The sequence below is a fragment of the Phasianus colchicus genome, chromosome Z, assembly GCF_987193195.1.
Source record: "Phasianus colchicus chromosome Z, bPhaCol1.hap1.1, whole genome shotgun sequence".
Classification (NCBI taxonomy): domain Eukaryota; kingdom Metazoa; phylum Chordata; class Aves; order Galliformes; family Phasianidae; genus Phasianus; species Phasianus colchicus.
Window position 1 is genome coordinate 76,346,400 of NC_143476.1, and position 27,806 is coordinate 76,374,205.

General features: G+C 35.4%; 1 long non-coding RNA gene across 3 annotated transcripts in view; it reads right to left on the reverse strand.

The window, feature by feature from the left end:
- Positions 1 to 27,806, reverse strand: part of LOC116239359 (uncharacterized) — an 87,464-nt gene that overhangs the window by 18,867 nt on the left and 40,791 nt on the right. For 2 of the 3 annotated variants that reach the window (XR_016461570.1, XR_016461572.1), the window contains 2 exons: positions 27,046 to 27,214; positions 4,331 to 4,433 (listed from right to left, as the gene is read on the reverse strand). This is a non-coding gene — a long non-coding RNA (uncharacterized LOC116239359). Of the gene's footprint in view, positions 1 to 4,330; positions 4,434 to 22,780; positions 23,642 to 27,045; positions 27,215 to 27,806 lie in introns of those variants that run through there. The other variant, XR_016461571.1, reaches the window with a different exon arrangement.

Here is a 27,806-nt window from a genome sequence, read left to right on the forward strand (position 1 = left end):
CATCAGAAGATCCATCTGTTGTGGGGTTGCTACAAGTGAAAAAGCAACAGGTACCAATTGCTACAAAAATGGTGCACAGACGGCAGTACCACACCAACAGGGATTCCTTGCTCCCCATCCAGAAGTTGATTCGTCAACTAGAGGGTCAGGGAGTGATCAACGAAACTCACTCGCCTTTTAACAGTCCCATATGGCCAGTACGTAAAGCCAGTGGAGAATGGAAGCTGACAGTAGACTACTGTGGCCTGAATGAAGTCACACCCCCACTGAGTGTTGCTGTGCCGGACATGTTAGAACTCCACTATGAACTGGAGTCAAAAGCAGCCAAGTGGTATGCCACCATTGACATTGCTAATGCCTTTTTCTCCATTCCTTTGGCCATAGAATGTAGGTCAGTTTGCTTTCACCTGGAGGGGCATTCAGTATACCTGGAATCATTTGCCCCAGGGGTGGAAACATAGCCCAACCATTTGCCATGGGTTGATCCAAGCTGCACGGGAACAGGGCGGTGCTCCTGAGCACTTACAGTACATTGATGACGTTATTGTGGGGTAACACAGTGAAGGAAGTTTTTGAGAAAGGAGAGCAAATAACCCAGATCCTTCTGCGTGCTAGTTTTGCTATTACGTGAAGCAGAGTGAAAGGACCTGCTCAGGAAATTCAGTTCCTAGGTATAAAATGGCAAGATGGACAGCGTCACATCCCGACAGATGTGATCGACAAAATCACTGCCATGTCTCCACCCACTAATAAGAAAGAGACACATTTTTTTCTGGGCATAGTGAGTTTTTGGAGAATGCATGTTCCAAACTACATTGTAAGCCCCCTTTATCATGTGACATGAATGAAGAATGACTTTACATGGGGCCCTGAGCAGCAGCAGGCTTTTGAGCAGATTAAACAAGAGATAGCTGTGCTGTGCCCTGAGGCCAGTATGGATGGGACAGGATGTAAAGAACATCTTTGCATTGCTGCTGAAGAGAAAGGTCCCACTTGGAGCTTGTGGCAAAGAGCCTCAGAAGAGACCCGAGGCCAACCCCTGGGATTTTGGAGTAGGGTGTACAGATGGTCTGAAGAGTGCTACACTCCAACTGAAAAGGAGATCTTAGCCGTGTATGAGGGGGTTCGGGCTGCTTCCAAAGTAGTAAACCACAGCTCCTTCTGGCACCTCAACTGCCAGTGTTGAACTGGATGTTCAAGGGAAGGGTTCCCTCCACCCATCATGCTACTGATGCCACTTGGAGTAAGTGAATTGTGTTGATTACACAACAAGTGCGGATGGGGAACCTCAGCTGTCCAGGAATCCTAGAGGTGATCAGGGACTGGCCTGAAGGCAAAAAGTTTGGAACACCACCAGCAGGTATCACATGCTAAAGAGGCCGCACCATGCAATGAACTACCTGAAAATGAAAATAAATATGCCCTGTTCACAGATGGATTGTATTGTATTGTGGGGAAGCATCGCAGATGGAAAGCTGCTGTGTGGAGCCCCACACGACAAGTTGCACAGGCCACTGAAGAGAAAGGAGAATCAAGCCAATTTGCAGAAGTAAAGGCTGTCCAATTGGCCTTAGATATTGCTGAATGAAAGAGGTGCCCAATGCTTTATGTTTACACTGACTCATGGATGGTAGCAAATGCCTAGTGGGAGTGGTTACAGCAGTGGGAACAGAACAACTGGCAAAGAAGGGATAAACCTATTTGGGCTGCTGAACTGTGGAAAGATATTGCTGCCCAAATAAAGAATATGGTTGTAAAGGTGCGCCATGTAGATGTTCATGTGCCCAAGAGTCGGGCTACTGAAGAACAGAAAAATAACCATGAGGTAGATCAAGCTGCCAAAATCAAGGTGGCTCGAATAAACTTGGACTGGCAACACAAGTAAATTATTTCTAGCTCGGTGGGCCCATGAGACCTCCAGTCATCAAGGAAGAGATGCAACATACAAATGGACTAGAGACCGAGGGGTGGACTTAACTATTGATGCTATTGCATAGGTTATTCATGACTGTGACACATGTCACAATTAAGCAAGCCAAGAAGATGAAACCTCTCTGGGGGGGAAGGGCGATGGCAAAAGTATAAATATGGAGAGGCGTGGCAGGTTGATTATATTACCTTGCCACGATTACACAGTGGTAAGTGTTATGTGCTTACCATGGTAGAGAGCACCACTGGGTGGCTAGAAACATATGCAGTACCCCATGCTACCACCCGAAACACCATATTAGGTCTCGAGAAACAAGTCCTGTGGTGACATGGCACTCCAGAAAGAATTGAGTCAGATAATGGGACTCATTTCAAAAATTCTCTTGTAAATACTTGGGCCAAAGCTCATGGCATTGAGTGGATTTATCATATCCCTTATCATGCACCAGGTTTTGGTAAAATTGAACGCTACAATGGGTTGTTAAAAGCTGTGTTGAAAGCAATGGGTGGCGGAACATTTAAGCATTGGGAGAAGCATTTGGCAAAAGCCACCTGGTTGGTCAATACTAGTGGATCAGTCAATCATAATTGTCCTGCCAGCTCCTTACATACTTGTCAAGGGGGATAAGGTCCCTGTAGTACATCTAAAGAACATGTTGGGAAAAGCGGTTTGGGTCTTTCCAGCTTCTGGGAAGAGCAAACCTCTTAGTGGAACTGTTTTTGCCCAGGGATCTGAGTCCACTTGGTGGGTGATGCAGAAAAACAGTGATGTTGAATGTGTACCACAAGGGAATTTGATGCTGGGGGAGTGCAGTGAGTAATTCCATGTGTATATATATACAGGTTTGTGTGTGTATGTGTTTAAAGTTTGGTAATTATGTTTTGTTTGTATATATTAAGCAGGATGTAGTGATGTAGAATAAGGGGTGGAATGTCATGGTTTTATGATTTTTGGTAATCAGTATTCCACATCATAACATCATGTGGGGCACTGGGAGTTTAACTGTTAACGCTCAAGTTCTGAGTACCTGCCCGGAAGAGAAGAACAACTACATTCCCCAGGAGACTTTGTGGTCACAGAGAAGAGATAAAACTCCTGGCAAGGTCACCTGATGCTCTCTTCTTCATCTGTTCTTCTTCGTCTCCCTGCTGGTCGATTGGGCTGCACATCTCACCTCAGCATTGTGATGAGACCTATCCACCTTTCGGACATTCTCTCTCTCATTATATTTGATTTATTAGCTTCAATTCTAATTATATTGTATTATAGAGTGTTATCTTGCATTCTGATACTGTATTTAGTAAATTAGTTTGTTTCTCCTCAGATCGTTGCTGATGCTTTTGATTATTTTGGGGTCCCCTGTTCCTTTTTTTCAGAGGCATGGATTTTGCAAAATTCCTCCGCCCTGCTAGTCACGGAACTGGGCCAAACCACCCTGTAAACCATTGACAGTCACCTTGTGCTAAAACCTGAGATTTTTTTCCATCTTCACTTGAGAAATTCCCCTCCTTAAACTAATCAGTGACATATTCATGGATTGTTGGTGCATGGTCTATTTGTAACTGTGGATAGCATCTTGACAGCTTTCCTGGGCATCTTCCAGAACTTGATGAAAATATGATGCTGACCTTTGGACAACTTGAGTTACTACCTATTTGCTATAAGAAAGCTGAGTGACCATACTGGAGTGCTATTAATTAAATGAATTATACTTTTTACAGTCTATTTTTTTTCACTCATGGAGTCTTAATGTGTGAGAACACAGGGGTAGACTAAACTTGTGTTACAACATGGACCATACACATCCTTTACAAATATATTGACTCTAAGGCATGCAAGAGCATACTGGAAGAATAGAACCCATGGATAACATCCACTGGAGTATGCGGCCATTCACAGTGTAAGAAACCAGGAAAGTAAAACATTGGGAAAAATCTTTCAGCAAAATGTTTACCTGAAGTTCATCCAATTGCTTGCCATTAAGTCTGAATATTTGTCCAGAAAAGGAGTTTCTGATTATTGAAGTATCAAGAAGATAGCAGCTTTGTTGTTAGGTAAAAGAGTAATGTACTGGAAATGTGCTCCAGAATACAGGGTTTGGTCTGTATAAAGCTTATGGGGAAAAAACAGCAGTGGATGTGAGCACAGTGAGATGGTGCATGGTGCATCGAAGCAGTGGCACAGTGACAATGGGTCACTTCCACTGGTGCAGATTGTTATGAGCATGGCATGTGGGCTCTTGTTAATTGGTGAAAATGCATAGCTAATGGTAGTGACAGTGTTGAAGAACTGTGTTTTGTAGCTGAGAATTTTCTCTAAAAATAGTATTATTGTTCTCCTTGTATCTGTTGTAGTTTCTAAGGAAATTAATTAGGAAGCATTGCTTTCAAAGCAACCTACCTATATGCATTTTTAGCTGCAATCTTTTGTATTTCTCAAGTGGGCAAGGTGTGTCTTATCCCTGACAGGTCCAGATGGTCTCCTGGTAGCAGATATGATTCACCTAATAGAAGCAAGAAGAGAGTGGGTATGAGTTTTTATACACCAAAAAACTATTGAGCTGAGAAAATTCTTTTGGCTTATGTCAGTGAGGAAGGAAAACTTTTCTGGGAAAGTCACACCAACTGCAATTCACCTGAACTCTTTTGCTTTTGATCCTTTGCTGTTTCCTTCTTGTTGCCCATTTATTTATTTTTAACTTTCTTTCCTCTCTTTCCCTCTACTCTGTGTTCTGCAACTCTGTCACTGTAACAAAACTGTTTTGTTTCTCTGGGCACTGATTTTTTTGGCTCCATATTTGGGTACATCTTTGATGTTATGGTTGCTCTCTATGTCAGCCTGAAGGCAATGAAATATTGCTCGGACAAGCACTATACTTTGTTTATGAATTGCCAAAATGTTGTGAGTTTGCTTTAAATTTTTAATAAATAGGTAGTTGTAGTGGTTTCTGAGGATGTGTATAAAAACATGTTGCTGAGTTGCATTTGTATTGTAAGTTTCTTTTGGTTCATTCAGAGAGCAGACATCCTTCCTCCTGGAATACTTCAAGCACAGTGGGACTTCACAGAATGGTTATCGTGATTATCATGACCATGATAGATAGGTGCAGAGTCTTCCATGCAATGACTCAAAGACAGCTGGGGAAAGAAAATACAACATGGTGTTCATGTACAGTATCTATAATGAGATCATCTTTCCATAGAGTCATTCCTCCTGGTAAAAAATCATCTTACATGATTAAGTCTGAATGTTGTTTATTGCACAGATTGCCTCATGATTAACACAAGAATTTCACTTTGCCTCAGTGGTGTTGGAAAACAGTGTCTTTCTCCAGTCTACCAAACAGTTTCTCATTTGATCTGAATTTGCTGGTTGACTCAGAAATGGGACTATTTGACAGTCTGATGCTTTAGTGGTGGTTTTCTTCAGTGATTTGCTAAAAACTTTCAGAATGTTCCTAGCATTTTTTTAACCTTTTAAAATGGTTAACTTCTGCATGGAAGGGAGATTCAAATCTTTACTCAACACTTCTGTTAAAGAGTCTTCAACAAAAAAATCCAAGTGTGAGGTGTCCATCTCCGTCTTCACACCAGATGTGGGGCTGCTCCCCAAACTTCTGCTCCTCCAGTAACTGCATGGTGTTCGGGAACTCTTCCTTGCACTGACAGCATCATGGATGGTTTTAGCTAAATCATGTTTAAACTGGATCAGCCCAAGATCATCTCACTGCTTTTGCTCATAGCATGAAAATGAGCATCCAGGGGTGAAGGGAAGCATGCTGCTGCTTCCAACCAGGGAAGCGTTTATGAAACCACAATCTCACCATCAGATTTAATTGTTTCAAAGTGAATAATTTGGCCATACAAGTGTTGTAATGGACTGCCAATCAACTTAAAGAATTAATCAAGTAATGCTGAAGAAACTATCTAAATATAATATATTAGTATTAAGCAATTTTTGAGTAGGAAGATGAATATATAAAGTAAGAAGGCAATTGAGTAAAACTCTTCCCATCTTACAAAGAAAAAAAGATGTAAAAATGAAAATGACCTGTAGACAACAGTAAGTGATCCCTAACTCCTAAATGCATTTTTATTAATTACATTTTGTATTTATGCATGCTATAAAGTTAAAACAAAATTACAATCTGCTTTAGCTCTTTTAATAATTTTATATCCACAAATCCTTGCAATAATCTAAGTTAGATGATGATTAAAATGATTAATTGGAAACATACAGTTTAGAATGTATGATTAAAACTGAAACTTTAAAATCCATTCTTTCTGCATGGCTGTGGGTTACTGCTTACCAGTGTTTTGTGGGTTATACAGTTGAAGGGATCTAACAATGTGTGAACAGAAGGGGGTGGTGTTACCTCAGCTTGTACAAGATTCTGTACTTTCAAAGAAAGGAACAACAAATTACCCCTAACTTCATTAACTCCACTAAGAAGAGAATAAAATACCTAGGAAAAAGAAATGAACTTATATTGTTTACACTAAATGATATTTCCAACATATTTTATTGTCATATTATAAATATATATTGTGGGGTTAGCTGATTTACAAAAGACAGACATGTTAAATGGATGAAGATATTTAGAACATAGCCCTAGAGCATCACTACACAACAGTTTTTCATTTGCTACTCTTGAAAAAACATTTTCTGAATTGCACAATGCTGTAACACACATAATTTGAGATTGAGAAGACCCCTCTTGTTGAAATGAGTCAGGTTGAAAGTGAGAAAAGATGAGGCAAAGTCCCACAAATGTGCAGAGAGAAAACAGTTGGGTACCCTGTGGATATATCCACGGTATTGTCAAGCTGCATCTTTTCCAGGATAAGCATACTGAAGCATGTCCAGTGCTATGCCATTGAGACTAGCAGCATGGTGGAAGCTGCTGTGAAGGAAGACCAAGCCACAAAGGCATTCTGATAATCACTGCATGCTTGTTTGTGTGTGTGTGTGAGAGAGAGACAGAGAGAGAGAAACCTAATTCTTTGGCAAAGTAGCAATTTGGTTACGATGACTAGCTATACAATAAAAATGACATACTGTAGCTTGTTGACACAACAATGCTTAAACAGACAAAACTGACTGCATAAATGAATAGAATAACTATAGATAGATTTGAAAATCATGGACAGGGGTGCATGGGATAAATATGTTCTGCTACAAAAAAAACCCTGCTATTTCGTGTCAGCTGAGGAGAACTTGTTTAAGAATGGCATGAAAAAGATCTACTGCATTCAAACAACTTTGTACAGAGTCTAGCTGGAATTGTTAATCTGAGGAATAATATCTTGGAGGCTGACTCAAAAAGTATACACCACACTGCCGTACCTTACAGTAGTGGACAAATAGACGCTCGTCTAAAAACTTCCTCTGATGAGGAAAAACAGCCTTCTAAAGCAATTATTTCTCAGAAAGATTTGCTTGTAATTTTCTGTCTGTTTCTGCACTGTTGATAATTTTGATTCACAAGAACGTCAAGCATTTAAAAGGTTGTATTTCTTTCCAAAGGTAAAGCTAAGTGTTTCTAGCATCATCCAAAGTGGTCTAAGGAGGAGAGAGAGTTTTGAAAACATGCATTTATGACACTTTGAAACTGTGATAACCACTTGGAGACCTCGTAGTATATCATCACTGACCTTTTTTGTGAGCACTCATAATTGCAGAGAGATTAATTAATTAAGTCTTGCTAAAATGTTTTGAAGATGTGAGATTCCATATACTGTAGTATTATAGGAAAACTTATATTTTGCCTGCTTAACTCTGGGACAGTCTGCTTAATGGAATACGCACACAGAGTAGAATACCGCAAACTCCAAAATCATGGTAACAATACAAGATCTTGAGGTAGGAAGGGAAATGGAAAATCAGTGATACATTTATTGATAGAAATCTTCAACTATGCAATCATGTTTTTTAGATACACCACTTTAATAGCTACTGTTTTTTTTATTTTCTTTTCCCACTGGCAAGGAGGAAAGTGCCTAGAGGAAAGTCCATAGTCATTGCAAAAAAAAAAAAAAAAAAAAAAAAGTTTAAAGGATGTGGTTTGTAAGCCCATATGGACTCATCTTGTTTATCAAAAAAAACCCTCAGCTTTTCTTAGTATTGCATTGTAACATGGCAAAACGTTATCTTATTAGCCAAATCACAGTATTGGATTAGGAATGTATCTTATTCTAGCAGTGAAATTAAGCGTGTGCTTAAAATTAAGCACATGTGTAAATCCCATTGAAATCAATAGGATTTATGCCCATATTTAAGTGCTTTGCTGAACTGGGGCCAGTAAAGAAATATGACTAATCTCATGAATAAAGGAAATAGGAGTTACTCCAAGTTACTTAATCACAAACAGTCTGTTTACGGGGAAATATCTGTGCTTTTTATGTCTTCACTGTCTTACACTTCAAAAAATAAATATACGTCAGAGAGTTAAATTTAACTTTCTGTAACACGATGATACTTTAATTTGCACAGTAACACCTTCAAGTCTGTTCTTTTGATTGTTTGGGCTACTGACACTTCCCAGTTCCCAGTAAATCTGTTCTCAGCTTGGCAATCACTTTTAACTTCGTTGTCTTTTTGCTTTCTTCCTTCTCACCCCCCAGTAAATCTGTTCTATTTTGAGCTTGGCAAAATTAGTGCTGAATAATCAATACAAAGGAAAAAGGTAATTTGAGAATTTTACGGATGAGTTCCTAACCGATTTGAATCCTTACATCTCAACAGCAGTGACTGAAGAAACACGAGTTGTATGCTGGTTGAGGTTTGACCTTAGTTTTGTTGATTTTTTTTTCCTCTTTGTAGACTGTCTAGAGAAGAATTAATGCCATTTTCATAAATTTAGTATTAAAGAACTGTTTAGTACTCTTTAAAAAAACTTTTAGTTTTTCTTTTTTTTCTGCCACGAGGATTGCAAAAATACACATAAAATCGATAATCTGCAAGTGAGTAGCTGTGATTTGGCCTTATTAGCATGATTTTTTTTATGGGTTTGTGTGCATTTCTCAAAAAATTAATGATGAAACAGCACAGAAAGCAAATATAAGGAGAGCATTTTTGTTGATGATAGTGGCTGTAGGTTTTTTCTAGATGTACTAAAAAAACACCTACAATCCTTCAACTTAGAAAATTCAGGTAATATAAATCATTATGGAACAATGAAGTCAATTATTAGATTTATTTTGTGTGTACAACCCCCCCTCAGAACTCAATAAGGTAAGGAAAAAGAAGAGATCACAAAAAAGCGAGGACATTGCCAAGGAATACAAAACAAGGTAGTAAAAAGAAAAATCTTATCTAAAAGGAAAGAATGACTGTTATCTAAAAGAAAAGAAAAGACTGAGGCAAAATGTAGAACAACTAAAATCCATCTTTGATCTTAATCTCTTTAACTGCTCTGTAGCTACAAATTTTGTGCATACAACAGTTTAACAAAGAGATTTATAGAAGCTGATAATTTAAGTTGCCTATTTTCAATTTAAAACGTGTTTCATTTCTAAGATGTGACAAAGGCAAAATTTAATTCTATGCTTTCTTCTAAATGATGCTGCTCCCTTTCTCTTACAGTACAAGCCTACCTGAGAACAGAAGACTTGATTACTGCTTTTCAGCATGATTCTCCATAGTTGTTTATGACCTTTAAGTAAAATGATTAATACAATAGACTATCACAGCAATTTATGTTCTTTTATTTACGGAGTTAATTAAAAATCTAATTTATGTTGGGATGCTAACTATCCCTATTATTTTACACTCTGCCTTTATTTGTTGCCATACTCTGGGATGCTATAGATGTAATTAGACATAATTTCTGAAGCTTTTATGTTTACTAGCCCTTCTTGGAGAAGTCCTAGAGAAAGAATCAAGAGGTTATCAAGCAGGAGCAACATACTGACTCTAGTAAGCACCTTTTTCTCTGGTGTCCTTTTCGTGTATGAATTTGTCTGAATTAATTGCAGTCCTGCTCATGGCACAAAAATTAACCAGCTGCTAGCACTTCTATTACAAGCCTACAGTTTCAATAATCTATAAATTAGGTGTAAAATTTTCTCTGAACTGATATGTGCAGGATTACCTATGTAAAGCATTGTCCTTCTTGGTAACTCTGAATAGAAAATAGGTTCACAATCTTCTGCAGCAACCAACAAATAAAAGATTTTGTGGTGTCCATTTTTATCATAAGCAGAAATACATCTTGTTTTGAGAACATCAGAAGAACAGAATAAGAGAATGCTCTGTCATAAATTCAGCTTATTATTACAAAAAAGATGGTGCACAAGAAAGAATGCTATTCCAAGGATCTCCTGCATTTTCTTGTTGACTAGGAAATCACAGTAGGATATATTCCAGAAGTTATGGAATTGATTACCTAAGATAAGATGGAGGGGAGAAATATAAAAATCTGACTTTTTGAAACTTCTTAACTACATCAATAGAAAGACTTACTTAGGTCTGGTAAACTTTCTTCTAATCATACCTTAAAAAAGAGAGAGAGGGAGAGAGAGGCAGGGAAGTCTTGCAGCTGTTTTTTAAATGACATCAGGAATGTCTGTAGTAGGTCAAGTTAGCTGCTGAACTGACTCCTGAGATGTAGATTAGTTTAAATGCTCCTAAAGTGTTCAGGAAGACAAGCTGGCACTTAAATCAGTGTGCTGTATTCTCAATTGGTGATACAGAAGCCTTTGAGACTTATTTTCTCTTACGATGTCTTTTGGAATAAACAATTTCAAAGATTAAGTGGGAGCTTGTGGCTCCCATTTATGAGTGATACTGTTTTTGCAGCATGTATAGCCCAGATTGATGGTAGATATGGATGGAATTGATCTTGATGAAAACAATAATATATATATATATATATATTTTTTTTTTCCAACAAAACGCTAACATTGGCTTATGTTTCCTTTCAGTCTTTCCAACTTGGTACACAGGACCCACAGATCCTAAAGTAGTGGTTCTTTCATGAATCCTACAGAAATGAAAACTATGCTATGGGTTCAGTTTTGCTCTTGCATTAAACAAATAACTCTGTCAACAGGCAGAGATTCAGAGAGCTCTCTCTATGACTGATTGTCTAGTGCCTGCCCTATGTGCTGAACACAAGCTGCAGGATCTCCCCCAGTGAGGACTGATTTGTGTCTTTTTGTTTTAACCAGCTATCTACTTCCTTTGTGAAAGTGTTAACACTGAGCTTGTCATAATTGATTGAAATTGGCAAATGCTTTCCAATATACATGAATTCACACATGCATACTGGGCTGATTTACTAAAACTGACAGTTTTTCACGCAAAGGTTCTGGCAATAGAATAGATCTGTTCCAAGCCTCATAAAGATGTGAGTTTAAGTCACTAATGATCGGAATTAAAATGAGAGATTAGTGTAATAGCATCTTACACTGTGAAATAAGAGTAGATTTATGCCTCTTGTTTGTTCTTTCAAATGCTTTTACTATCTCCTTCATATGTGCACTTTTGCATATTTGAACAAAGCAGTAATGCAATATGAGTTTGCTTGTAGTAACTGCTTAGCCCTCTGAGAAATTAAATTAATTAATTTCCTTTTCCAAGACATCAGATATTCATTCCAGAATTCAGGTTGATTCTTCACAGTCTTCATTGGTTTCTTCTGCAGGGTCAGATTCTTCCCAGGGCATGCCAAAGAATCCTATGTTAATGAGTAGATTAGATACTGAAAATGTTTATTTTGACAGGGTCATGACGAGATTTTGGTTATATTCTTGTATTTTGGAAATACTCACAGCCAAAGACCTCAGCACCAGGTTCATATTATTAGTTCATAAATTCCAAACACACACATACACCCTGCAATATGTTACACTGCTGTCTTTTCAGGGCATGCCTGTTTATTATAAAACTGAATTGGGATACTGCACAATGCCATGTCACATTTCTTCCATCTAATCTAATCCAGGGCTAGAAATAGTCATCCTATTTCTCTCAGTGTAAGGGAAATATACAGATTCCTCATCATTTACCATAAAGAGGTGAATAAACTGTGTTGAATTTATTCAACCTGTTAATGAACACATGTAAATTCTTAACCTCATAATTTAAGATTTTCTCTTCACACCTGAGAGGATGAAATCCATTCAATTGGAAATTTAAACAATACAAAATACTAAAGACTCCAGTATTTCGTAGCTGACAGAAATTCAGGACTCAATCATTACGCATGAATTGAATATACAAAAGTAGAATTAATATGTTACAGTCCATAAATGATCTTTCACAAGTGAAATCCACACACACACACAATTATCAAAATTGAATTTGATTGGTGCAGTTTGTAGTTTTTTAAACAACTGTAAGATTATCTGGTACAGTATACACCAGCAATCTTTTTTTTTCTATTTGTCTTAAACGGAGTGCAGCCTTTTTATTGTTGTATTGCTGGAAAGGTTATCCATCATTCTTTTTTTCTAGGACAACGATGTAGAACAACGAGCGTCTTGAGTATGAATAGCCTGGGAATGTAAATATTTGTCACTGTTGAAGACCGTCAGACCACAACACAGACTTTAACTATCTGAAAAATTATTCATTTAAATGATCTCACCAATTGGTCGTAGATCCAAGTTACAAGTTAGCTTTCAGCTGGAATTTTTACTCAAAACTAGTCAAGTCCTCTTATGTTTTTGTAAGATCAAGTTCTTATTACTGCAAAAACATGGAAGTGTACATATATAGGTTAAGATGGCCCAGTATACTCTACCTTGTTAATAAAAACTACTAAATTCCTTCCTGTACTTTTGGCTGTGCAGTAAGTAGTTTCTCACTCAGCTGATTGAGACTAAATATACAATTAAGCACTGTTTAAGAACACATCTTTTTATTAGGAAGGTAACATTCTCAGTTTTTTCAACAAGCTAATGAAGCACGTGTTTCTCAAAATAAACAATCCTAGAAAGAAAAAGCAATACTATCACTGAGGTCGTTTTCTTAACAAATATTTCTGAAATTTGTGGCACTTGTTAGTGAACAAGGCACTCAAGGTCTGCTTTCCTTCCACCCCCACCAAGTGTGACTGGTGAGTATGACTGGGAATACGATGGAATTGACTTTCTGTGAATTTGCTTGGAAGAAACGTGTCCTTGCAAAAAGCTGTAAATGACATTGTAGATGACAGTTGTGTTTTTGCTCTCTAGCCTCAGAATGAGTTTCAGGTTGAAGCTCAAGAAATTCAGGGCCATGCGTTATTACAGCAACCTGTTGTTAACTTCTGTGGTGTGTAGAAATTTAGGAATTAATGACCATATGGTCATTATTTGGCCAAACATTATACAGCAATGGAAGTGAAGCAGTGTTTGTTCTGATCTGGGAAGTATCCATCGACAGACTGCAGACAGAACAGATAGTAAGTCAGAGACTATCAACACAAATGAAAGGAAATCATAGAAGGAGGAAGAACTTAATATTTCATCTTCAATAAGTGATAAACATTCCCACATGAAAAAAAGACATTTATTTAGATAATGAATAATTATTATATTCAAAACAATGATTCTTTGGGGCAGTTGGATCGCTGGAAATGGTTGCATTAAGCTGACTTCCCATTTAAATCATAGGCATGAGTTGAGGTTCAATAAATTATTTTCTGCCAGCCCACCTGACACATTTCAAGAGTATGAGAGAAGAGAAAATGTGGTGGTAAGAGTACAGAAATTTTGAAAACTTTTCTATCTTTTTTGAGCCATTAGAACTTGTTCAATTAAATCATGACTTGAATGTAAGAAACAACATTTTACCTATCACTGAGTGGAACTGCAAGCTGACATATTCAGATCTCTTTTGTTCCATGATTCCAAAAGCATCTGACTCTGACACCTATTTTAGAGTGAATAACTGCAAAGCTCTTCAAGATAAATATCTATTTATGATTATATATATACAACATAAGTATATGATGTTTACCTGCATTCTTATAACAATGTCTGGATTTGGAAGAAGAATTTAGAATAGCAACATGAGCAGAACTTTTGTAATAGTAAGAGATCACAGTTAATAATACAAATATAACTATTTGAATATATTGATTCAAATTGGACTAAGAGTGTATATTTTGAACATAACAATATTCAATCATGTGTAAATCTGCTCACTTGTCCAACTTTAGCAAAAAATCTGGAGTGGAAAATTGTTCTAGAATGAGTGATATCTTCCACTGTTACTAAGAACCTTGTCCCTTCTTCAGTTAAGTATGGTAAGAACTATGGGGAGTGAGGATGGAAATCAAAGTTGTTTAGCATCCACACTGAGATTTAACAAAGTAAACTGACTTCTTGTGTGTGGCAAAGGAGGCTGAAGGAAAAATACAGAGCCCTGGAACTTCTTGGGCATCTGAGCAGCAATGGTGTCAGAGAAAGAGTGGCACCCACTGAGTTATTTTACTGAATCAAAAAGTGAAGTGCCTTCTAATAAAGAATATCTCAACAAACAAACAAACAAACAAACAAACAAACAAACAAAAACCAACCAATCAACCAAACAAAAACAACCAAAAAACCTCTATATTTCTGTCAGAAAATTTTAAATGTGTTCTGGTCAGCAAATTTGATAGGAAAAAATATGTTAACAAGACTGATTCTTTTTTATCTCTATCACCCTTCAGAGTAAGACTAATAGACGTTTAAACAAGAGGACAGTCTAAGGACAGTTTAATTTTTTTCACTGTCCTTAGACTAGTTTGAATGTGTCAAAAATATGAACCACCTTTCATTCCACTTTAATTGTTAATTTTTGTAACCAGGATGAACAGTGTAAAAAGAGAGCACTTTTTTATTCAGAGAAGTATAGTAGTTAAGAGGTTAATCTCTTAAATCTTTTAATACGGCCCATATACATAATCAGTTGTGGAAATGAACAGTTCTGCAATTCCATTTTATGAAATCAAAATCATAGTTAAGGTCACTTGAATAATCCTTGAGAATAGCAGCTTTAAAAAAAGAGCTGTGTATGTAATAAAATGCCCATTATCTGCTTCCACCCATTGGGTAACCTGCTTTTACCCTCTGACCCTCTGGTCTTCCATGCTGAAACATATGTGATAGGCAGTGCTTCTGAAAATGACACATTAGAGCCAGGAAATCAGCCCAGTCAACACTGAAATGTCATTTCTGGATCCCTGCTCCTGAAACAGTATTGTTCCCAGGGATAGCAGTCTGCAGAGCTGCAGCACAGCACTGGTCTGGAGAGGCATCTGATGGTGGGGGGAGGAAGCTCCTAAGCCCATAGGTTAATAGATATACTGGAAAATTCACAGGCGCCAAGAGATTTATCTGTTTATAAAGACAATTATTAGCCATCTCTGTGACAAGATAATTGGACACAGTACGACTTTGTGTCTGCCTGAAGTCTGTGCATATTCCTTGAGCATAGCCTTTACTTCAAGAAGACGTTCTGTCTTCTCAGGCATTTCTATGACACTTACTACCTTCGCACATTTTCAATCCAGTGTTTTGTGGTTCCTGACCATCCAAACAACATTTTCATTGCTGTCATTCTTCTGAATTTGAAGAAAGTAAAAATTTGTGATCGTCTTCTGTGTCTATTTTCCTATTTTCCTCTGTGCCAGCGCAGCAGGCCTTAAACATCCATCTAGGCATATCGAAATGATCCATTTAATTTATCACGGTCTTTTGAGCTCACAAAATGCAGTGCTATCAAAACTCTAACACTGTGCAGCATCAACTGCAATTCTGTATTTCAAGGAAACATTTAGGATTGCATTTGAATGCACATTAAAATTTTGTTATGAATTAATGTTTTGAAAACATAATTCAAGTTCCCAAATTGACCCCTGCTTTCTCTTACAGGCCTATAGTTGGCTCTTTAGAGTTCCTACCACTGTGTACAGTGTGTAAGAGATTTTCTGTGATTTTCAAAAAGGATGATGTTTATGACTCCACTTGTGAAAGTGCTTTGATAACAAAAATTGTGATAGGTTCTAAGAAATGTGAAAAATCTTTAAAAGTAGTTGCTTTCTATTCAGTGTTTAAAAAACTGACCATCATGAAGACTGTAGCAGTGCTTTTACAACGTATAACTAAAACAAAAAAAACCCTGCAACTTATTAGGTATCTTTGCCCATTATGAATAGGTCTTCATTAGAAAAATATTCAAGCTTTAGGGAGATATGAGCTTAGGGGAATAAACGCTATCTCATAAAATTCAATACATCAATAGGCAATTTAAAGTTCACTGTTCTTCCTGCTCAAGTCATCCTCCCCTTCTTGTCACAGGTTTTGGTGCGAACTAGAGACAATTCAACCGTCTCTCAATTCTCTCTCTCTTTTTTTTTTTTTTTTTTTTTTTTTCGAAATATGAGTAGAAAATAAACTCATGTCCAGGAATTGCTACCTGAATAAGGAGAGGAGCAAAAAAGAATGGGAAACCACATGGAATACACAATATTTTGAAATACAATAATTGGATTTGAAAGTGTTGCAAAGAAAAAAAACATTTCAGAGAAATGGACTCTTTAAGACATCATGAAAAAAAAACAAAACAAAACTGGCCTTAGATCAGAATATTTCAAGTATATGTCTACCTATGTATTTTGTATATTCTACCTAAATAGAACTGTATCTATAACACTGAAATAAGTTCTATTTCAACTCAGTCACTGACACAGAGATATCCAATGTGTCTGTGTATGCTAGTGCTGCTATCTACAACTTTATGCCATTGAAATAAATTGCACCTTAAATTTGAAGGCAATTTTAGGTAGTTTGGTGTGCAATACGGAATTCATCTTTGATATTTAGCAAGCCTAAGATCTTTCTAACTTGTGAAGTCTGCATGTCTACAAACTGGTGTGTCTGTGTTTGTGTTTATTCCCTTTTTTCATGCATGCCCTGAAATGACTAAATTACAGGTATTTTACATGTATTTTGTGGTACAAGACAGATATCGTCCGCTAGTATAATTTATCTTGAAACACCCTGTTTTACAAAATTACAGAAAAGCACAGCAATTTGCTCTTTTTTATTTTTTTTTATTTTTATTTTTTATTTCTGAGACTATGGCAAAATCTTCAAAGCCCAGAAGATGCCTTCTAGATGAGAACTTAGCCATGTAATAAACAATTTTCATCAAAGAGCTGGCTTTGTGGAAACTGTACAATTGTGGATTTAAAATTTTGATAATGTTCCTTACTTATTAGCTATTTTGTCTTTTGTATTTTGACCTAATTCAGACAGCAAAGGCATCAACCCTTATTTAAGATTAGATACACATACATACACATACAGCAACCCAAATCAGGTTAGCTGCAATCAAGGTAATTGAGTTGAATAGCATTGTTCATCTTTGCTTTGCAGCTGCCTTTTGGATCTAGCTTTTGATCCCAAGTGCCTGAGTTGTATTTTTTTCTGAACCATGGATAATTTTGGTTTTATTTTAACACATAATTACTCCTTTAAAACTAAAGTCTCTGTGTATGATGTCTTGATCATAAATTAATTATTTTTTTTATTATTATTTTTCTCTGGCAAAATCTACAGTTCTTTAATGGAGGCTAGGTAGAATTAGGGTTCTCAAAATCTGAGGCTGTGATTTAGTCTGCCTGCTCATCAACACCTCTGTCTGTTAACAAGTGATACTTCCGTGGCCAAACTTCATGGCCAAACTTCATGTTCCTTTAGCAGTTAAAGCTAGTCTTTGCCTATACTCAGAGTGCACAGTACAATAAGAAAGAGTTTACTTTTCCTATCTGTTGTTCCTATAGTCCAAATATGAGAAGGCATTATGTTCTCTCATAAGTCCCAGTAGTTGTTTTTACAATAAAACAAAAACACAAATTGAACAAATGCACGCACACACAAAATAAAATAAAACACACATAGAAGAATCAGAAAGTGAAAGCAAAAATCTAAGACAAAGATCTCTGAAGATCTTTAGGATCGCAGTCTTTTGCAGAGTTGTCATGTAGTTTTGTAAGCATGTAAACAGTCTTGGCATTTTCCAGTAAATGGGAGGTAGTTTGTGAGGTTTTCTTCATTGCAAGTATGTTTGAAGTCACAATTAGAATGTTATAGAAAGTCCCTGAATTTATGGTACAGATAAATTCTCTGCTCTTTCAGCTCTTAAGTACTTTTTTTTTTTTTTTTTTTTTTTCCCCATATGCCAAAACTGATGTCTACTTTTTTTTTTTTTTTTTTAAATGTAAACACTTGCATTTTTTAGTAGATAAACAAAAGATTTTTCCAGATCTATTTAGAAGAAACAACCTTTTATCTTCCTCCCTTAGAGACAAAAAGAAATCTTTAAGAAAACTGTCTGGTAGTTGTAAGCCATTCCTCTTCCATGAAAAATATAGCAAAGGATAGATGGAAATATTAGTACTTTCTGTATGTAACACAAATACATTTCAAAGTACTCTGTGATTCTATGATATTATAATATTGAAATTGAACCTAGATACTATTCTTAGGAAAAAGAGAGAGAAAGATAGATTGATAAATGGATTTTTCCAAAACTTGTGAGATTCAACATTCTTTTTGAGGTTAATTACTCTTTGTACAGAGGCAAAAATAATCTTATTGACGCAATTTATTGTAATTATTAAAAAAATATATATTATGTTCTCAAAATGCTTTTTTTGTTTGTATACATGGTAAAGACCATTGCGAAAGGAAGAGGATACAAAGAATTTAGGAAATAATATATGAGGGGCTTATTATTGAGCTTGTTATCTAAAAGCTGTTGTTCTTATTTAAGCTAAAGGGGCTATAATATCTGTGAGAATACCTAACAAGTATGAGGAGATTTTCCTAACTCTTTTCCTTTGAAAATACCAGTTTCTCCTTTTCTGCTGAAAGGCATTATGAATAAATCTACAGAGCCTTAAACCAGAGTACTAAGCTTTCTTTTCTAGGTCCACTTTATTATTAAATATTAGTGCTCCTAGGAAGTCTGTGTCTGTGCCCATCCTTTTTCTCAATACTGGAATTCCTGCTTAGGATTCTACCAATCTCATAGATATATATTTTATAAACACATTTACACAGGTAGGATATACATGTATGCATAATACATACATACGTACATGTATAAAATAATGAGTCTCTACAGTTGATTTCTCAGTTGTTAACACATAATAAATATAAATAGTTTAGCTGTCTTTCATTAAAGGAGGTTGATGTGGAAGGAAAGTTGGGCTGCAGATTTTTATATCATTAATGCATTTGCAGCAAAGTTGTTTATGCAGTATTTTCTATCTACAGGCTATTATTGTTTATACAAAGCTTGTCAGAGTGTGCTGCACAACCTGTAGTTTTATCGTCTTCTTTGTGCATTTTATTGGCTCATTAGACTATAAGCATTGATCTCATTAATAGAAGTAGGTTATTCTTGGTTCCCCTGTAAAGTTGGAAATACCACACATTTTACTTCAGAACTACACTTACTCCCCAGTGATTGTGCCACATTACCCAAATCAATCTATTTGTAGCAAAGAGCTCAACATGGGCTGATTACTCACTCAGACTCCTAGGCAGGCTTTGGAGCAGACCTTCAAGTAATATTATCTGTATTCTCTCATTTAAAAATAGAGTCTCCGTTATATATAGAATGACTGAGATTTGCTCTCAGATACCAATGGTTTGTTATGCAACCTTGGATGAATCCCATAATCTTTCCATCTGTTTTCCTATCTGTCTTCTTTATGTTATCACTAGAGCTTGGCAGGAAATGCAACATCTTTCCTACCTGAAAAGATCTGAATAATTTTAAAAGGCTCCCATTTGGGAACAATAGTTTGAAACCAGAATTTTTATTAAAGATGAGAAATTTCTGAACAGATCACTTTGTGGCTTTTACTATGTGATACAGTGATCAACTAGAAAGAAAGACTTCTACAGAAACGTTTCCTATTAATTTTCTATCAATAAATGCACAACTTGTGGCTCTATAATCAAGAGAATATCTAAATCTAAATAGTTAAGTACTATGTGAAATTCTAAACATATTGAAGTATTTAAAGGTTTTAGCACCTCTGGAAGTTGTTTACTATCTAAATAGATAGCTGTCTATCTATAGACATTTAATTAGCTTTACAAATAACTTAGAATTAAATAATAATATTAAACATGATCTGAAGTTTTATATTTATGATGCTTCACTAGCATAAACATGTCAACATGGTAACATAAACTAAAACATTTTAAAACAGTCTGTGAGGATAAGCCTTCTTCCCTTCATCCCAGTGAATTCAGTATAAAACATCAGGAAATTTAAAACCTTCCTCATATGGGTAATATTTTAAAAATAAATATGGAGTCATATTGCAATTGCAAATCGTATGCATTTCACCAAGTTTTCTTCATGATTTGATAACTCTTATTGTAGCTGTCTTTGTAAATATGACAATAAATTTTTAAATCTCCTGAGAACTGGTAAATACAGGCAGATGCACTTAACTGCTGGTGAGCAACAAAAGTCAGTCTGCAGGAAACTATGGCACTAATGTAGCTCTTGATTAATCTCTAATTACACTTTTGTCATCTTAGCAGGGAGACAAAACTATAGCAGTTCCTAAATAGGCAGGCAGCATTTTGGCACCTAGCAACCAGCAGTTCTTTCATATTAGCAGCAGTGGACTCTGTGCTGTTACATGGAAGGTGGTTATGGATCACTGCTCTATTATTTACAGAGCAGCATTTACAGAGGCCTTCACAACAGTATATAAATTAGCAGCTTAATAGGCCATCACTAACTAAAAACATGGCATGAGCTGAAGCATCAAGTATGAAATTTAACTGTGACTTGGAGATAATATTTGTAACACATATAGAAAAGGAATGTCAACTTATTTCCATGTTAACCATTTCACAGGTGAATTATAATGGAGATTTTAAGTATTTCTATATGGATGTGAATATGTGCTTCCCTCTGATTTCTCAGATAAACATAATATGTATGTATGTGAATATATAGTCATACATATTAATAAATAATAAATATTCTACATTTTCTACATAGATCTGATAAAGATTAATATAAAAGTTTTCCTCTCTCTCTATATATATGTAATTTTTTTTCAGTTAGATAATATAGCACAGACACAGATGAGCTAGTAGAGCAGTGCTGAAAGGGATCTGCTAATTGGGCAGCAGGCTGCAACAACACCCCAAGTGTCTTTGTGAAAGGGCCTTATTAGCTATCAATCAGACAAATAGTGTTAACTTTTTTTTTGCCTTCTTTTCTTCAATAACTTGTCAGTGAGAAGACCCGTTCTAAAAGAAAGACCTCACACTTCTATTTGGGTGTCATTCAGAGTGAATGAGATTCAAAAGTGATTAAACACCGTAAATAAGTGCTGACAAGCTATAATTTGAAGCCTTATTTAACCAACTAAGAAATACATAAATTAATGCTTAAATATTATGTATTCTGAAATTAAAGAAAAGGTTTCCTGTGAATGGAGAAAAATAAGCAGAGAAACTCCAAAAACACGATGCTTTCATTTGCACTGCTTCCTTAACTAAACCAATACTTGGCAGTGAAAGATAGTTCTGATCTACCCTGCAATGACTCCTGAAACAACTTCTGGCTGGGTCCCATGTAGTTTTCCATGTCTTAAACTTATTGTCAGAGAAATTCCCTGCATGGTATAAGAGAGCTCACAGCCTGAGCGGGTGTAATATGGATGGGTGTAAATGATGGAGGGAGAGGAATGTAGCTGCCATTGTCTCCCTGTGTTCACACAGTTGACATGTGAAAGAGTCAGAAAAGGGAAGGTGGTTCAGACACTTACATATACTGAAATCAATAGCAAAATTGGTGTTATCTTCAATAGAAAAGGAAATTATATTCAGTTTTGTACCAAAGAATCCATTGCTAGATGTAGTTTATCAAGTCACCTTCTTGATTATCTCTTGCTTACAGATTTGTAGAGACATTTTAGACTTTGAATTTAAACATATCTTCTTTTACATAGGTAATAGAATGTTATGATTCAATCCTAGAGTATAATTTCCCACTCTGTTACATAGAGACAAAACAGCAACGGATTTTGTGAAGTGTGAAGGGTTACATACTGATAACATAAATAAAATTAAATATTGACACTTTTAATTCCATTACCTTCAGAACACCTCAAAGTACTTACCATAGAGTTTCTCCCAGCTAGTCTGATTACCTATTTCTACAGCCCTGAATAAAGCCAAATGATGAGCACAGACCAAGACCAGGGGCATAATCAAATAAGGTAACATAACTCTAAAATAGTGTTTTCTGTAGTGATCTTTACCCTTGACAAAAAAGCAGCCAGAAGAAAATTAGATAATCCTTCATATCGTCAACTGTACTGCCTTCCGTCCTATGTAAACATTGAGATTTACATTCTCCTAGAAATTCTGAGAGAGATGGACCACTAATGTAGGTTTTTCCACTGGGGATGATCAACACTGAAACTGTGTCCCCAGAAACCATTGCTTTGAAATGACTGAACTTTATGTGGGACCTAACTTGTGTTTGGGCTACATAACAGCAGAATGAGATTTCCAAAACCTATGACACTGAGCAGGTGAATTCTGAGAAATATTTTACCTGCAACCTTCTAGATTTTCATGGGTGAAGGTGTATATGAGTATTTTTCTTTTTTCTCTTAATTTTTCTTTTCTTTTTTTCCTTTCTTTTTGAAACTTTCTTCTTTTCCTACTTTTCTTGTTTCTTTTCTCTTCTTTCTTTTTTTAGGTTTTTTTTTTTTTCTGTTTTATTTATTTGCAGAATTAAATAGTGAATTACAGCAAGAAGAAAATAATTTCCTACTAAGTCTCCTATCTCTAGTCAAAGAAGCTGTAATCAACATTCTCATCATAATACTTAATTAGCTAGTTGATTTCTGTGATAATGTTCAAAGAGATGGGGGCTGAGATGTATTTGAAACCAGAATTATGAACTGATATGACATTGAGACAAATTGTTCTCAACAGCTGTGGTTACAAATATTTCAACAGAAAAAGCTAAACTGTTCTAAAAGCATAGATCCCGCTGATGGACCTTTGTTGTGTCACATAAGCCAAGCTCTGTATAAGAGTTTTGCTTAATTGGAGTGAATTGGCATTCACTGATGCTTGCTAACTGATTATGGAGACTAAACAGTGGATGTGAGCACAGTGAGGTAGTGGGTGGTGCATTTTAGCAGTGGCTACAGTGATAAGAAAGACTGACTGGTACCTTCTGACTCCTACAATTCTGTGATTCTGTGATCAGGACTCTGACTAAGCTGCAGGCTCAAACGTCCAGAGTCAGACCAGTGAAAAAGACAGCCTTTCTCTTACAACATGATAGCATCAGCCTCCATACTTCTTTGAAGACTGTGAAGTACATTGCCAATCTTGGCTAGACTATGACATCCACTGTATAGTGCAGATTTGGCACCTTCTGACTTCCATGTGATGGAAGATGGACATCACAAGCAACGTTTTCCTATGATGCCATCATAGCAGCTGCGAAGCAGTGGGTCACATCCACTGGTGCAGATTTTGACTAGCAGCATGCAGGCTCTTGTCCATTGCTGGTGAAAATGCATACTAATAGTAAAGACTTTGTTGAAAAATAGTTCTGTATCTGAGAATTTGCTCTATCAAATCATATTTTTGTGTTCTTTGTATTTGTTGTAGTTTCCGTGGAAATGAATAGGAAGTATTCCCTTTGGAGCAACCAATGTACAAGCTGCAACAAGAATAGGACAAAGAAAGAAAAATACTGAGTGTTGTGAACTCACAGTCATTTTAGTTAGTGCATGATATTGCACTGTATGTAACTAAGTCTGTTAATACAGTTAAAATAATTATTTCCACATCTTGATATGTTTGATTTTTCAAAGTATTATTATCACAGAGAATGACCTCTGCTTTCATATATATACAGAGAGAGAAAGAGAGAGAGAGAGAGAAGAGAGATAAATCTGATTAACTTTTTCAGCTTAAATCCATATATATATATATTTATACACATCTTCAGTTTCAACTTCATATTAGTTTTGCTGAAAGTCTTAGCCATAAGTCAAATAAACGCGTTATTTTTCACTTATTTCACTGGAGTGCAAAGTGAATTCTGTGGTAGTTATAGTAAAAGAGATTTGTATTTATTACACTAAGCATAATAAGAAATAAAATAGTTAAAAAGTGACCTCAAATGAAGGAAAGTAAAGAGATCACAAATGAAATCGAGAAGATATATTGTCAATTATCTCCGATGATACAATTTCCAGCAGTATGTTTCAAGATGACACCCTGGTTTTCATGAATCACTTTTGAGCAGTATTTTTCAATGAAATGTCTCTCTCTAGTGAGTAATTTAGAATGAATAAATCCATATTCGTATCAATACAAAAAATAAAGTCTTCTTATTAGCCTTCTGAATTTATTAGACAAGGATAGTTAGGGTTTATAAAGAACTTCTGACACTAAGGTTTAGGGTCATTAAACAGGTCACTGAAGCTTTGAGCAGTAAATCTGCGTGTGACACCTTCACATGATGACTTCAATCAGGCAATTTGTTTACTAATCATTATAAATTTCATTTCTTAAAACATAGAGACTCTAATTTATATGATCTCTAATGTGATGTTCAAACTCGACTTTTCTGCCATTCAAAACGTATTTTGTACTAGTACCTTTCCTAATTTATGAAATGCTAGATGTGAAGTTCACTTTTTGATAAAAAAGAACAAACAACCAAAATACATGAAATTACTTGTTCTCAGTGAATTTAGAATAAATGATGAATTTGTGAATCTGTTAAATGATGCAGATCTGTATTTTCAGAAACTCTTAGTTGATGTTTCTGCTTGACCATGTAAATGATAAATATATAGGAATACATCAATGATATTTACACATGAAAAGAAATCTGTCATGCTGTGTTTCCTGATGCTTCCATGACAAGCAGATAAGAGCAGTCTTCCATGCTGGTGTTTTGTTTGCTTGTTTTTTTGTTTGTTTTTGCCATTGTTTGTTTAAAATTTTCTAATTATTTGGTCTTTCCAGGAGTTTTTCTAGATTTTTCTCACTTGTATTGAAATTCTCAAAGTGATTCTCCTTGAAACATCTCCTAAGATTTCAGATGAGGACAAGAATAGACTGGGCTTTAAATACAGGAAATTGAAAATTGCATGTTTATGTTTGTATGTATATATTAGATACACATGAAATTTGATGTAATCGTTTTTGTTTCTATTTTCTTAGTTTCCTCTTTCTGCACACATTTCTTTTAAATATAGTAATTTCTATTTTTACAGCTTTTATAATGAAGAATTTTCTATATACATATATTCAAAGTGGAGAAAATATTTGTTATATTGTTACATTTATTTCTACATATATGTGTGCATTTGATTCTTATATAAAACTCAAAATGTATTCCTTCTATGCTTTCTGTCTCTGATATGTCTGCTTACATATTTCCAGTACAGAGAAAAAGATTCCTTCCAACAATAGGATAAAAAAATGAGATATGTTTTCATTTATTTTTTAAAGTTTTACATAAAACAACATTTGATTGATGCAAGAAATAAATTTTAATAAACTCTTTATGCTATTTTAGATCTCAAATGGATTTTACATAGAGACTAAGGAATCCTGTTATAGGAAATAAATTGAATGTATCTTTATGCAGCAAAGCAGTGAAAATATGTACTTAAAATCATAGCTTTGTAGGCACATGCAAAGTTTAATAGATGCTGAAATAATTTCAGTCAAGGTGAGCTCAGGTCATTTTTAAGCCAGTTTTCCTTTGCTTTTGTGTGTGTGTTATGTGCATGTTTATCACCTTAATGCCTAAATTTAAAGCATAGAATAAAAATGAAAACATTTTAAAGACTTTATCATCTTATTTTTAGAGTAATGTGTTTAATGCCCTGATGTCATGATAATATCAAATGAACAAATACTAAATAAATTCATTCTGTAAGTCATAAAATCTGACTCATAAAAACTTTTAACATGGTACATAAACAAATTTACTCTGTACTGCAAAGTGAATACATAAGGTAAAAGAGAAGATTCCTTAACAATAACCATCACTTAGGATCATGATTATCACTGCAAGCAGTTCCTTCTGTTTTGCTTTTGGTGACATAAGTAAGTTGAAAATTGTTTCATTAAATTTCCAGTTATTTACAAAACAAAAAAGGATTCCATGAATAGATAGAGAGAATAATATTTTCCACGATGCTTAACTTTCTCTATAAAAATTGAATTTAAAATCACTTGCCCAACTGAATATTTAAGAGATACAAAAAGGAAACACTGCATAGTGACATGTCAAAATGTGAGCATGCTTGAGAAAAAGTGAAAAATAATCCTTAGAAAGCAGAATTTATACATATTCTCTCTTCTATATATACCATATGCTAGTTTACTACATATTAGACATAGTTTTATATGTAAATATATATTTATATTAATATGTAATGTATATATTACATGTAGTTTTAATCAGGTGGAAGATTCTTACAGGCATAAAGTGCTTTTAGAATTGTCTTCCATTATTTTTAACGTTTGAACACACAGGAAATACCTATTAATAGGTGTTTGTCATTTTTTCTTCTGTGCAGCGTGGTGTGATTGTGCGAAAATTAAAGCTTTAATATTTAACATGTAATATTAAATTTAAAAGGTTTTTTTTGAGTTTAAAAGTTTTTCTGTTTAAAAGTTTATTTGAGACTGAGAATTTCAGATTTGAACTCCCACTTAAATATGCTCTTTTATAAGTGTAAAAATTCAAGAAGTAGGCAGAAGTATTTTTTCTTGACAAGACTTTTCACAGCATAAAGTGATTGTAATGAATGTATATGTTCACTCTGTAAATGTTATAAAATGGAAAAAAATGCAAAATTTAAAAAAATGTTTTAAATTTCAAAATGAATTTTCTATTTAAAGTTTCTTTCAATTTGATCTATAAAATTAAAAAAAAAAATACAAAGTCAAGCTAAAAATACATTATCTATTTCTAGTCAAAAGGACTGATATTTCTGTCAGGAAGCCAGTGATTTTGAGGAGCTATGCTTTCTGTGCAGGACTGGTTTTGTCTTCTCATAGCCTAGCTGATATCAAGTAGAAGGACAGACTCACCTACTGTGTTTAATTTGTGCAGATTTGGTTTCTTGTTTCTTCTTTTCACATGCATTAAATGTGTTCCAAAGGATTTATTTTACATCTGCTGCTCTGTTAGCCTGCAGTCAGTGGTTTTCTGCCAATACAGATGAAACCCCAGACGTGCAGCACTGAAAGGGAGTGCTGCCTTTTTGTAGAGGAAAAAAAAAAAAAAAAAAGAAATAGATGACAATGAAACTAGCACACACACACAAAAAAAGTCTTTGCTTTATCATTCTAATCCAATCTGATTCTCATTTTGGAAAGTGTAACTCTAACACTCCCCAAGGAAGTACCTGGTCACTAAAACAGAACCTGGCCTAGCAGCACATGCAGTATGCTGATCTGAACTTAACAGGACAGATTTTCAGCTGGCATAAATAAGGATGGCTGCATCTGAAAGCAGTTGAGCTATGCTGATTTACACCAGCTCAGGGACTAGTTCTACGCGTTGATTAACTGCTACCAATTTGAACCCATTAGACTTACGCCAGCATAAACCTGAAGAAATCCAGTGGTGAATCAAGCCCAGAAAGAAAGAAATCTTTACATAACTACTTAACAACTGTGAAAATATTGGCTGACTCTCATAGGACTTCATTACCACATCTGATGAGAATGCTGATTTATGGAGATCAGTAAACAAGTCTCTACACCGAGGGTGTCACAGTAAAAACAGAGAAACATATCCAAACCATGAACAGCCTACAAGGACTGCATTTGCTTGCACTTTCTGTGCC